This window comes from Otolemur garnettii, unplaced genomic scaffold (genome assembly GCF_000181295.1).
Source record: "Otolemur garnettii isolate 467f Iridium unplaced genomic scaffold, OtoGar3 scaffold00006, whole genome shotgun sequence".
NCBI classification, from domain to species: Eukaryota; Metazoa; Chordata; class Mammalia; order Primates; family Galagidae; genus Otolemur; species Otolemur garnettii.
This window is the reverse complement of record NW_003852401.1, coordinates 30340063-30353601: the sequence shown is the minus strand read 5'-3', so window position 1 is coordinate 30353601 and position 13539 is coordinate 30340063. Positions and strand designations below refer to the sequence as shown.

Here is a 13539-nt window from a genome sequence, read left to right as displayed (position 1 = left end):
AATTTTACTATATTTGGAGACAGAATCTTTAATGAGGTAATTACATTCCAATGAGATCCTTAGGGTGGACCCTAATCCGATATGATTGGTATCTTATTTATTTATTATTATTTTTTTTGAGCCAGAGTCTCACTTTATCACCCTCGGTAGAGTGCTGTGGCATCACAGCTCACAGCAACCTCCAGCTCCTGGGCTTACACAATTCTCCTGCCTCAGCCTCCTCAGTAGCTGGGACTATAGCACCCACCACAGAGCACAGCTATTTTTTGTTGCAGTTTGGCCAGGGCTGGGTTTGAACCTACCACCCTTAGTATATGGGGCCAGTGCCCTACTCACTGAGCCACAGGCACTGCCCATGACTGGTATCTTTTTAAGAAGAGGATATTAGGCCAGGCTCGGTGGCTCACGCCTATAATCCTAGCACTCTGGGAGGCTGAGGTGGGTGGATGGCTTGAGCTCAGGAGTTTGAGACCAGCCTGAGCAAGAGTGAGACCTGATCTTACTAAAAATAGAAAAACTAGTTGTGCATGGTGGCCCACATGTGTAATCCTAGGTACTTGGCAGTTTGAGGCAAGAAGGATCACTTAGGCCAAGGAGTTTGAGGCTGCTGTGAGCTATGATGCTACAGCACTCTACCCAGGCTGACAGAGACATCTTGTCTCAAAAAAATAAAAGAGGGTACCAGGACACAGACACATAGAGAGGACACATGAAGACCCGGGAGAAGGAGGCCGTTTATAAGCCAAAGAGAGAGGCCTCCAGAAAAAACATCTCTGACAACACCTTGATCCTGGACTTCTAGCCTCTAGACTTGTCAGAAAATAGATTTCTGTTGCTTAAGACAGCAGCTCACAGTACTTTCTTATGGCCATTCCAGCAAACTAAGATGCCATGGTTCAGCCTTTTCATACGCGTATCAATTATCATGTCTTCTCACCAGGTTAAATATCCTCCCTTCCTCCTCATACGTTTCATTTTGGCTTGCCAACCACTTGGCTACCATTTCCTTTTTTCTTTCTTTCTTTCTTTTTTTTTTTTTTGTTGAGACAGAGTCTCATTCTGTCACCTGGGCTAGAGTGCAGTGGCACAGTCTAGCTCATTGTAACCTCTAACTCCTAGGATCCTCTTGTCTCAGCCTCCCAAGTAGCTGGGACTATTGTTGTGTGTCACCAAACCTCAGGTAATTCTTTCTTTTTTAATTAGAGACCGGGTCTTGTTCTTGCTCAGGCTGGTCTGAGTGATTCTCCTGCCTTGGCTTTCCAGAGAGCTGGGATTACAGGCATGAGTCACCATACACTATTTTTTTTTTAATGTATATTGTCCAAATGTTTCTATGCATTTGTTCAGCAATTCTACCTCTAGGAATTTTCCTTCTATTAAAAAAATCATCCTATGGGAGCACATTGCTTCATGCACAAAAATATGCATTCCAGTGATGTATATTATTTTCTCCAGTGAAAAAAAGATACATTATGTATACTTTATTTTATAAATATATAAACCAAAAATAATACATGTCTGATGAAATTTTCAAATAATATAAAAATGTATAAATAAAAAGTAAAACTTCATCTTATATTGACCCAGAAGTCCACTCCTGAGAGATAAGGATAGGAGAGGTTTATCCACACATATGGCTATAAATATAAATACACTCATGTATTTCCTTCCTTCCTTCCTTCCTTTTTACAGAGTCTGACTCTATTGCCCCATCCTAGAGTACTGTGGCATTATAGCTCACAGCAACCTCAAACTCGGGCTCAAGAGATCCTCCTGCCTCAGCCTCCTGAGTAGATGGGACTATAGGTGCCCACCACTATGCCCAGCTACTTTTTCTATTTTTATTTTTTTATTTTCTTTGAGACAGAGTCTCAAGCTGTCGCCCTGGGTAGAGTGCCATGGTGTCATAACTCATAGCAACCTCCAACTTGGGCTCAAGAGATCCACTTGCCTCAGTTTTTCTAATTTTAGTAGAGATATGGTCTCAATTTTGCTTAGGCTCATGAGCTCAAGCAATCTACCGCCTTGGCCTCCCAGAGTGCTAGGATTGTAGGCGTGAGTCACCGAGCCTGGCCTAATTTTTCTGTTTTTATTAGTGACTGGGTCTTGCTCTTGCTCAGCCTGGTCTCAATCTCCTGAGCTCAAGCAATCCATCCACCTTGGCCTCCCAGAGTGCTAGGGTTACTAGAGTAAGCCACCATACTTGGATAGCCTCATGTATATATTTCTAAAAGCAAAAATGGGAAAACAATTATACATAATATTAGAATTTCTTTTCATTTTTGATATCTTGTATCTCTTCTTACATTGATTCAATTCCTGGTCCGTCCTTCCTTCACTGCCTTTGTAACTCCAGTCCAGCTGAAAAGAGCCAGATTATCATCTTCCTGCCCTCACGCTCTGCTGCGTGTCCTTTCTCTAGGTTCACAAAGCACCGTGTATGTAGTTAATATCCTCATATATGACCACAGTTAGGAATGGTGGCACTAGCATCAAACTGTTCCTGTTGCTATTGTAACAAATTAACACAAATTTAGTAGCTTAAAACAACTCAAATCTATTGTTACACAAGTCTAAAGGCCAAAAGTCCTAAAATTAAAGTGTCAGCAGGGCTGTGTTCCTTCCAGAAGCTCCAGAGAAGAATTTATTTCCTTTCCTTTTCCAGCTTTTAGATCAGTGGTTCTCAACCTTCCTAATGCTGCAATGTATTTTCACTGTTACAAAGGGGCCATGACCCACAGGTTGAGAATTGCTGTTCTAGAGCAGGCATCCTCAAACTATGGCCTGTGGGCCACAAATGTCCTGCTTAGGACATTTATCCAGCCTGCCAGGTGTTTTTGCCGCCACTGCCTGAACTGCTTAGCAGCCGACTTGTCCCGGGTCCCGCAGTCTGGCCCTCCAACAGTCTGAGGGACAGTAAACTGGCCCCTGTTTAAAAAGTTTGAGGACCCCTGTTAGAGGCTGCCTGCATTCCTTGGTTCATGGCCTCTTCATCCCTCTCTTTTTCTTTCTCTGATTTTATCACCACATCTGACTCTGACATTTCTGTCTCCCTTTTATAAGGCCCTTTGACATTGGGCCACCTAGATCATCCAAGATAATCGTCCCATCTCAAAATCCTTAACTTAATCACACCTGCAGTTCCTCTTCCTACATAAAATTCTGTTCCATTTTACCATTTTACTTTACAGGTAATTTCCATTAAGGTAACTTTTTGCAGGTTCTAGAAATTGGGAGGGAGATATCTCTGGGAAGCCATTATTTTACCTACCACACCTGGCAATGCCATGTTGTTAGGAAGATGAGCCTCAGTCTCCACATCTATTTTAGAAAGCTGATAATGTTGGTATAAGGTTTCAGTGAGTCCATACACGTTAATGGTGCCTGGAACATAGTTCAGCAGTAGTAGTTATCATTATAACTACATAGTTATCTAGTTACCCTTTATGCCCTAGGCTAGACTACTAGTTACTTGTGTTCCTAGGGTCTAGCAGGAGGTCTGGGAGTATTAAGTAATAAATGTTTGTCAAACTGAATTGCTCTGTTTGAGAAACTCTTAATTAGCCAGTAAAAAGTAAAGAGAATTTGACATTTGAAATGACAAAACCAAACCAAAATTACATAATCACTGCTGTTTGAGATGAGCAGAACTAAAAGTTATACATAAAAATAGGCTGGGAAGAAATATGCCCAAAGATTAACACCACCCAAGAACAGTGGTGGTCTTGGGACATGGGGGAATGATGGGTGATTTTTTTCTTCCTGTTTCTCCCTTTCATATTTTCTCTATTGAACATAATCATTTTTAGAATATAAAAATAATTTACATCATACACATACACTCGTGCCCCTCTTGTTCGCTAAACATTAGAGGTGACATGATACATTGAATCTTCCCAAGCTCTGAATTACTATGGTCTGGGTGGCTGTTCTCAGTTCAGCATTTACAAGCTGGGTAAACTGAGGCAAGCAGTTGTGTGGATGTTATAGAGCTGAGGAGACGCGTCATCCACTCACAGGGCCACAGTGGGCTCCCGGAGGGAAATATACATAAAGTGCCCAGCACGTCATGTAGCACACAATAGGCATGAAATAAACGTAAGCTATTCGTCTCACGGTCATTACTACCCAGAGAACAATGCTGTCACACACATACACACACACACACACACACACACACACACACACAGAGTTATAAGGAGGCATTTGTTCAGTAAAGGGAAGCAGAGAAACTGGAAATAAAACCAGCTCACTGCCTCTCATCATAGCTCCTTTCAGGTAGAGATGTACCAAATCTGATAATACAAGGGTGTTTTTTAAACATTCTGTTTTTAGCAATGGAACTGTTTCCCCCCCACCCTACCCCCCCGAATCTCATGCAGATCCTCCAGATATAAAACAGATCAAAACAACTGCTCTGGTAAAAATAGGGGTCAGGCCATGTGTTCTGAGCCCCGCGTCACTCTCATGGGTCTGAATCTTCTCCGAGAGTAATGTGGCAAACACTGTTCCAACATAAACCTAACTGGCTCACGAGTTGTAACTTTCCCAACTCCTGGGAGCAGCGGGGTGGTGTCACTGGCAGCCTATTGTGGTTTGAGGGGGCAACAGAGGGCACAGGGTGCTTTAAGAACAGCTGTCCCCAGACTCCTGAACTAGTTGGCACAGGCCTCCTGCCTCTCTCAGGCCTGTTCTTTAGGAGCTGTGTCCTTATTCGAGCTGGAACTACACAAAGGGATTGTCTTCAAGCACTGGAACGCCTCAGTCTTGACTAAGCCCTTGTTTGGCCGTTCCTCAGCAGGTGGTGGCTGGATGTTCCCCTTCGATTTCTGTGCTCAGGACAGCAGGCTAAGACCTGAGCTGAATAAACACCATATCATTTGGCACTGGCAGGTTTCCTGGTAGCCCGGGGTCAGGCAAGGTTTAAGGAGGATTAGATTTAGATTGGATTAGAAAAGGGGCTGAGTTGGGTTTTCTGTCCCCCTCCTGTGGTCTGTTAAGTGCCTCGGGGGTTTGTAAGAGGAGAGTGGGTTGACAGCCTTGGCTCAGTGGCTCTAGAAATAAAAGTGGAGACCTTGGTGTTCTTTTCTAGAAGATCTGAATTTGCGCTGATCCCAAGGGTGGGTTCTGCTGTGAGGGTCAAAGACTATGGGGAATTGGCTGAGAGCGCTAGATCTTTTCTCTAGGGAGCTGTGTGTACCCACGTGGCACACACACACTTTTTCTGGGGAGTCCCAAAACCCTCAGGGTAGAGGAATTTTAAGGGCCGACACAACTCACTAATGGGAGGCTGCACTCTTCCCCTACTGAGCTTGGGGGTGCCTCACCCCATGTCCTCCCCAGTGTCCCTCCTCAGTGACCACCAGCTGCGCTGAATGGCCCTCGCTGTCTCGCTGCCAGGTGTCCTTGGCAGTCTGGCCTTGGAGAGGCTCACTGGGGGCTCTGGCAGTTGCTCCTGTTTATCACACAAAGTCTTGCTCCACTCCCTGGCGACAGCTTGCAAACCAAAACTATTTCATTTCCCAGTGACAAAAAGGTTGGAAGAAAGAGGGGAAAACAAAACAAAACAAAACAAAACAAAGCAGACACCTTTTTGAAGGCACAAGGGTCTCCTTGGCTTCCCTAGAATTTGGTCTTTTCACCTCAGTGTCCTGTGGCTATGGTGTTGCTTCTGGGGAAATTGGGGCTATGTCTAAACCTCAGGTGAAAGAAATTGCCGGTTGAAATTCTTCTCTCTCAAGGAGACTTCTGTCCAACCCCCTCCCATTTAAAAAAAAAAAAAAAGGCTAATGCCTCCCCACCCCCCAATTCAATGGATGTTCCCATCTTGACTGACTAACTTGGCAAAAATTACAATGTGTTTAGACAGGGAAACAGGTACACAGGTATCCAGGAAGGTACAAGTATTTTCCACTTTTATGAATAGCTGTCTGCCTCTCATTTTTACCACCCCAAAATCATGGCTCAGAACCTTGCAATGGAGGGCCCTTGAGTGCCCAGTCCCCATGGACTCACTGTATGACAATGAGCAAGTCCCTTAACCTCTCTGAGCCTCCATTTTCTCCCAGGATTGAAACAGCACCTGCTGCATAGGTGGTAGGGAGAATCCAGTGAGAGGGTGGCTCAAGGTGTTAGCAGCTCTTTGATTCCAAGAGAACATTCTGTAATGATTTATCATTATTATAAATAATTTTTTATGCCCCAGTGGAACACGGTTTTCTAGAAACTCCACCTAGCACTGCTATGGTCTAAATGTTTGTGCCCTCCCTGCAGAATTCGTATGTTGAAACCTACTCACCCATGTGATGGTAATAGGAGGTGAAGCCTTTGGGAGGTAACTAGGCCATGAGGGGGAGCCCTTGTGGGGGGATTAGTGTCCTTATAAAAGAGGGCCCAGGGAATTGCCTTGACCCTTCCACCACGTGAGGACTCAGTAAGAAGGCATCATCTATGAATCAGGTGGGCCCTCACCAGACAACGAATTTGCCAATGCCTGGATCTTGGACTTCCAGGATCCAAAACTGTAAGAAATAAATTTCTGTTGCTTATAAGCTACCCCGTCTACGATATTTTGTTATAGCAGCCAGAAAAGACTAAGACAAATGCCTTAAACACAAGCATAAGCTTTGTCCAATTTGTACAAGATATTCCAGTTGCTGCACCCAGTATGAGCAACACTAGGCAGCATTATTTGAGGGCCTGGTTGAAGGTTCTAATCCTAAATAATAATCTCAGCACAAAGGTAAGGAAGATTAGTGTGTCCCTCCTAGCCTCCTAAGTAGTAAATATATTGAAAAACACTCAGACTCTGCTCTTCATTTAACATCATTTCAGCAGAGAAGACAGTGCAGCTTTCTGTAAGAGTTAACATTTACTGTGCTGGCGTGGGTGTGGAGAGAAGGGAACATGTTTATACTGCTGGTGGGACTGCAAACTAATACAACCTTTTTGGAAGAAAGCATGGAGAATCCTCAATTAACTCAAACTAGACCTCCCATTTGATCCTGAAATCTCATTACTGGGCATCTACCCAGAATAAAAAAAAAATCATTTTATCATAAGAACATTTGCATTAGACTGTTTATTGCAGCTGAACTTACAACTTCCACCAAATGTGGAAACAACCTAAATGCTCACACATGCAGGAATGGATTAACAAGCTGTGTTATATGTATACCATGGAATACTATGCCGCCATTAAAAAGATGGAGACTTTACGTTTTTTGTATTAAGCCAAATTGAGTCAGAACACATTCTTCTTAGTAAAGCATCAGAAGAATGGAGAAACAAGAATCCAATGTACTCAATTCTAATATGAAGGTAGTAGATGAGCTAATACATGGTGGGGGGTAAGGGAATGAGGGAGTGGGGAGAGAGGAGGAGGGAGGGGTGTCATGAGGGATGGGGAGTCACAGTTTATGTCACACCTCTTGGGGTTGGGACACAATTATAAGAGGGACTTTACCTAACAAATGCAATCATTATAACCTAATTCTTTGTATCCTCAATGAATCCCAAACAATAAAAAAAAAAAAAGTTTACTGAAATACTTTCCATGTGCTGAGCGATCTACCTAATTTAATCCTTTCAATAACCTTTTGAGTAGGTAACATTATTGTCATCACCATTTTATAAATTGAAATAATCTCAGGCAAATTAAGTAAATGGCTCAAGGTCACAGAGCTTGTAAATAGGCAAGAGCCCTACTAAATCCAGACTTTCCTGCACTATACTGTTTTGGTATCTCCAAATTTTTATAATACTGTGTTGCTTATTTTTACACAACCTAAAATAATAATTTTTACTTGATGAATTCATCCTTGCTCACTTTGGTAGGACTGACACTCTCTCCCTAGCAAAAATCTCAGATGACTAACGCTGTCCAGAACAAACCCAGCTTCAAATTTATTTAAAGCAGCTTTCACATTGTTTGTAAAACTGCTGGATGATTTATTTTCTAACCTCCCGCAGAAGAAAACTGTGTCAGTGCACACATCCTTCAGTGCTCATCAATCAAAGGGGAAAAGGTAATAGCGTTCACTTACGTCATCCACAACGTTTGCTATAAAACATAAGAAGCCGTTTTTGAAGCCATATACAGACTCCCATGATAATGCTTTTATGAAAACATTCAGGAGTGTCCAACCTGCAGCCTGTGGTCACATGCAGATTATGCGAGGATTGTTTTGCTTATCTGTAGTCTTGAATATTGTAAAAATTATGCACGAACCCTTTTTTTTTTTTTTTTTTTTTGCTCATCAGCTTTTTTTAGCATTTGTGTATTTAATATGTGGCCCAAGACAACTCTTTTTGCAATACTGGGGGGCAGAGAAGAAAAAAGGTTGGACACCTCTACTGGGATCCTCTCATTTCTAATGGCCCTCCGCAAGTTTTGGATCTGATCTAAATCTCTTCATGTAATGTTTGTTTGGGTTTGTTTTTCTTGATTATAAAGAGTTATGTGTCCATTGTAGGAAATTCAGAAAATGCAGATGAGTATAAAAAAGCCAATATAACAGGGCCAAATTTCTTAGTGTTTGATCTGGGCTCAGATTCAAAGCTCATTTGTATCTGAATAATACCTGTGCAGTTATTTTTGGGAAGAACTACCAAAAAAAACTTTTTGATTCTAGGCAATTTAAGATATTTTACCATAAGTCATTTTAAAGGAGTCAGGTTAGAAAAAAAGAAAATTTTCTCTGCTCCTAATTGTTAAGGGTGATCTTTAGAGAATTCAATGAGGGGAAAGGTGCACTTATGACATTCCTAAATGCTTTGTATTGTGTAAAACTGGATTTCTACCTTCTTTAAACTTTCAGAATGATCTGGAATTGTGAACTTTCAAAGCTGTGGCTTAAAAAGACAACTAGAATTATGATTTCCCAGTCTTCATATTTCCTCATCTTCCTTTCTATTTATAAAACATTAACATTTTATACCCCAAAAAAGAAAATTATAAAAATCAAGTTACATGTATATCACTTTTAGATATGTGCAGTATTTAATATTTGCATTGTATTTGAATATGACTCAAAGAACAAGTTACCCCCACAAATATTTTTTCCTTTCTTTAATGACCACCAGAGGCTTTAAATCCTTTTAAAAGTCATTTCCATGTAGGAACGTGTAATAGAACATGTAATAGAAAAAGAATATTGGGTGGCGCCTATGGCTCAGTGGGTAGGGTGCTGGTCCCATATACTGAGGGTGGCGGATTCAAACCCAGTCCTGGCCAAACTGTAACAAAAAAATAGCCAGGTGTTATGGCAGGCACCTGTAGTGCTACCTACTTGGGAGGCTGAGGCAAGAGAATCGCCTAAGCCCAAGAGCTGGGGGTTACTGTGAGCTATGACGTAACAGCACTCTATTGAAGGGTGACAAAGTGAGACTCTGTTTCTAAGGAAAAAAAAGAATATCATTTTTCATGTTCTTAAATCAACTAAACCAGATTGATGTTGTGTGTTCAGAGTATCTCCAGTGGTATTTAAAAAAAGAAAAAATTAGATAGGTTCTTTTCTTCTTTCTGTTTCGCTCGGTCTCAAAGGCCTATCAGAGAAGAGTTGACTTCATTTTAAATAGCGTTACTTGTCATGGTGTCTGTGAGCCTGAGTCTCATAAAGCAATTAGTGTTTTCAAATTTATGATCCAAATGATCCACAATTTGGATCGTAATTAATTGCTTGGGTAATTATTTATTTGTGTAATATTTATTTACTTGCTTACACTTCACTTCATCTGAGAAGCTCAATGTGATTCATTAATATAACCTGATTATAATTATGTTCAATAGCAAGAAAAATATGACATATAGTTGTGAGTAGTTTTATTTTATTTGAGATAGAGTCTCACTTTGTTGCCCTTGGTAGAATGCCATGGCGTCACAGCTCACAGCAACCCCAAACTCTTGGGTGTAAGTGATTCTCTTGCCTCAGCCTTCCAAGTAGCTGGGACTATAGGCACCTGTCACAGTGCCCAGCTATTTTTTTGTTGCGGTTGTCATTGTCATTTGGCATGCCCAGGCTGGATTAGAACCCACCAGCTCTGGTATATGTGGCTGGTGCCCTAGCCACTGAGCTACAGGCACCAAGCCAGTTGTTAGTAGTTTTAAATCATTATTAGCTTTGTAGTAGACTAAGAAAGCTGACAATTAGATTTGTGGTTGTGGCTTATCTGTAACATATAATTAAGTCATCCTTTTTGTGTGTGATTTGCTATCATCTATTCAAAGAATTCTGGATGATATTTCAGTGCATCCAAGTGATATCAGAAGAACTCAATGAGAGTTTATTCTCATCTTCTTAAAGATTTCCAGTATTTTACTCTAAACAGTGGTTCTCAACCTGTGGGTCACGACCCCCAGGGACTGTATTAAAGGGCTGTGGCATTAGTAAGGTTGAGAAGCACTGCTCTGACATATTAGAAACATCTTAAATTAAATATGTAAGATTTTATTTTTAGGGTCTTGTAAATAATTGATATCTCAGTTCCTAGAGTGACCTTCAGGAACCAACCAGCCGACTGACTGAATAGGCAAGAAGTCTAGTAATTATAATAAATAGAGCATTTACAAGGGAGAAAGAAAATAATAAAAAAAAAACCAAGCAAACAGTCTTATGATACCTATTTAGTCTGTCTCAGCTTGTGACCCTTGTCCTTGGCCTTTTGCATTGAACCCTCTGAACATTGCTGGCTCTTCCTGCTAAACCTCAGATATCGGACCTATATTATTTATTGTCAACGTCTTCACTGTTGTTGTTGCTCTTAAGTTAATTCTCCTAGGGTTCTGGAGCTTCATGCCATGAATTATGATTCGTAACCTCTTATTGTGTTTATGACATTCTACTTCTTTCCAACATGATTTATAGCTGACCTTATTTTTAACATTTGGACAAAATGCTTTTAAATTTCAAAGCTGACTTTTGATCTTTGTGCATTATGTTCTATTAATCCTAGGTGATGGATCTCGGGAGCCACAGGTGAAAGGGGCTAAAAAGGATCCCAGGAATATATTGGTGGCTGCCATGATTCAACAGCAGGGACATGAAAGCTGATGCAGAGAGCTGCTCAGAATAGGCATGAGTTTGGACTATAAATCTGAGTCACTGACTGATCCAGTAAACGCCACCGGTGCCTCGGAGTCTAGGAAAAGGGTCATTTTTGACTTGACAGTGAATAACAATGTCTGCCTTTCCAAAGGAATGAAGAAAGATGGAAAGCCCTACATATTTTTCCTAGCAATATGCTAATTTAATAAATCAGTACCTGTCAGTCTCTCAACATGTCAGTAATTTTGGTCATGCTCATGTTAGCATGTTTAAATGTTGATAACTATGCCATTCTAGTCATTTAGCTTGCAAAATTATAAAACATATAGGCCCTGGATGGCACCTGTGGCTCAGTGAGTAGGACACCGGCCTCGTATACCAAGGGTGGCGGGTTCAAACTTGGCCCCTGCCAAATTGCAACAAAAAAATAGCTGGAGGTTGTGGCAGGCACCTGTAGTCCCAGCTACTCAGGAGGCTGAGGCAAGAGAATTAATTGCCTAAGCCCAAGAGCTGGAGGTTGCTGTGAGCTGACGACACAGCACTCTACCGAGGGCAACAAAATGAGACTCTGTCTCTAAAAAAAAATAATAAATAAAAATAAACAAAAAAATAGACAGGCCCCCATGAAAACATATTTAGGATGGTCTTCTCAAAGTTTCCGATTTGACTATATTTAAATTAATATTTAAAGAAGCGGTTACATTAAAAATTACAGTTTTTAAAAGGTTTTTGAGTCTTGATCCTTATTTTTGTGAAAGATGGCAATTATTTTTCTTACATAAACCTTTGGCTCTGTAATTTTCATTAAGATAATTTCTATTAATTTCTTGGTGGTCCTTCCCTATAACTCACTTTCTGGAATATATTCTTAAAACATTATGGAAACTCGCCACTGAAGCAATGTAAGAGTGGCACTTTCAAAATTAGTATTATTCTTCAACTGTTTCAGTAGAAACAAAAACATGACCATTTTCCTTCCTTTCTGTATGACTTCCTTTATTTCTTCCATACTCCTTTCTTCCTAATTTCCACTCTTATTAAAAGGAAATATTTAAATTCTGAACATAAACCAACTAAGCCATTCTATTACCAAGCTTTATAACTTTTATTTTCACCTGGTTGGCGATTCCACCCAATACTTATAAAATGAGGGCACAGAAGAACATCTCATGAAAAAAGTATAGGTTTTGGTTTCAGATGCATCTTGATTCAAATACGTCTCTCCCTTGTTACCTACTGTGATGCTGGACAAGTCAACCTTAGTTTCAACATGGATAAGAAGAGAGAAAATAATAGCTAACTAATGGAATGAAAATTAAGCTCGATGAGAAATGCAAGTAAAAAATACTTACCTGGCAAGGGAGATACCATGATCATCGAGGCAGTTTTCCCAGGGCAAGGCTGATCCATTGCACTCCAGATGTGCTGACCCCTGCGACTTCCCCAAATGTGGGAAACTTGACTGCATACTTTGTGGTAGTGGGGGACTGTGTTCGCACTTTCCCCTTAAAAACAAAAAGAAAGAAATTCAAGTCATGTGTTGAAACAGTGGCTTTCAGATGGTAGTCACAACAAACAGACCTACGATTATTAGCTAATCTCTCAAATATTTTAACAATCATTATTGAACCTCTCTAATCATTCTCTCCAGTAACTTATGAAAAACAGTGGGGGGAGGGGGCAAGACGAATGACAGAAGGAGGGGGGGCATGAGGTGGGATCTCACCTAATGTGCACATTGTGAGGTGTATAACACACCCCCTGGGTGAGGGGCTCCTCTATAAATGGAACTTTACCCTGGAAGTGAGAACAATGTAACCTGAATATTGTACCCTCATATTAATTTGAATAAAGTTAAAAGAAAAAAACAGTAAGCTTTTCTTTATATAAAAATAATCTCACATTCCAAAAAGAAAGTTGGCACTTTCTCGGTAACAATGACAATTATTCCCTATCCATTTTATTTGTATAGCCAAATAAGTATACAATATTGAATCTATTTCAACAATTGTAACAGATGAAGAGAAATGAAGAAACTCTGCCTTTACTTAGATTGACCATAGTTGAAAATGAGATTTCAAAGAGGATTACTGTTATAAGCAGAGTGAATTAGGAGACTGAACCGCAAAAGATCCTGAAAAACAAGACAAAGTCACATGAAGAAAGCATCTAAAGAAAAGTATGATGAAATTCAGGCAAGGTGTTCTAAAGTATTGGTAAAATGAGACCAGGCGCAGTGGCTCATGCCTATAATTCTAGCACTTTGGGAGGCCAAGCCAGGCGGATTGCCTGAGCTCATGAGTTTCAGACCAGCCTGATCAGGAGCGAGACCCCTGTCTCTAAAAATAGCTGGGCACTGTGGCAGGCACCTATAGTCCCAGCTACTTGGGAGGCTGAGGCAAGAGATTCACTTGAGCCCAGGAGTTTGAGTTGCTGTGCGCTATGATGCCATGGCACTAGACCAATGGTGACAATGGTGACAAAGTAAGACTTT

The 13539-nt window shown here is 40.9% G+C and overlaps 1 non-coding gene across 1 annotated transcript; it reads left to right on the top strand.

Moving 5' to 3' along the window:
- The first annotated feature begins 12389 nt into the window (after positions 1-12389).
- Positions 12390-12553, top strand: LOC111722978. The gene has a single exon (XR_002771601.1). It is a non-coding gene; the product is annotated as a U1 spliceosomal RNA (small nuclear RNA).
- Positions 12554-13539: the final 986 nt, after the last annotated feature.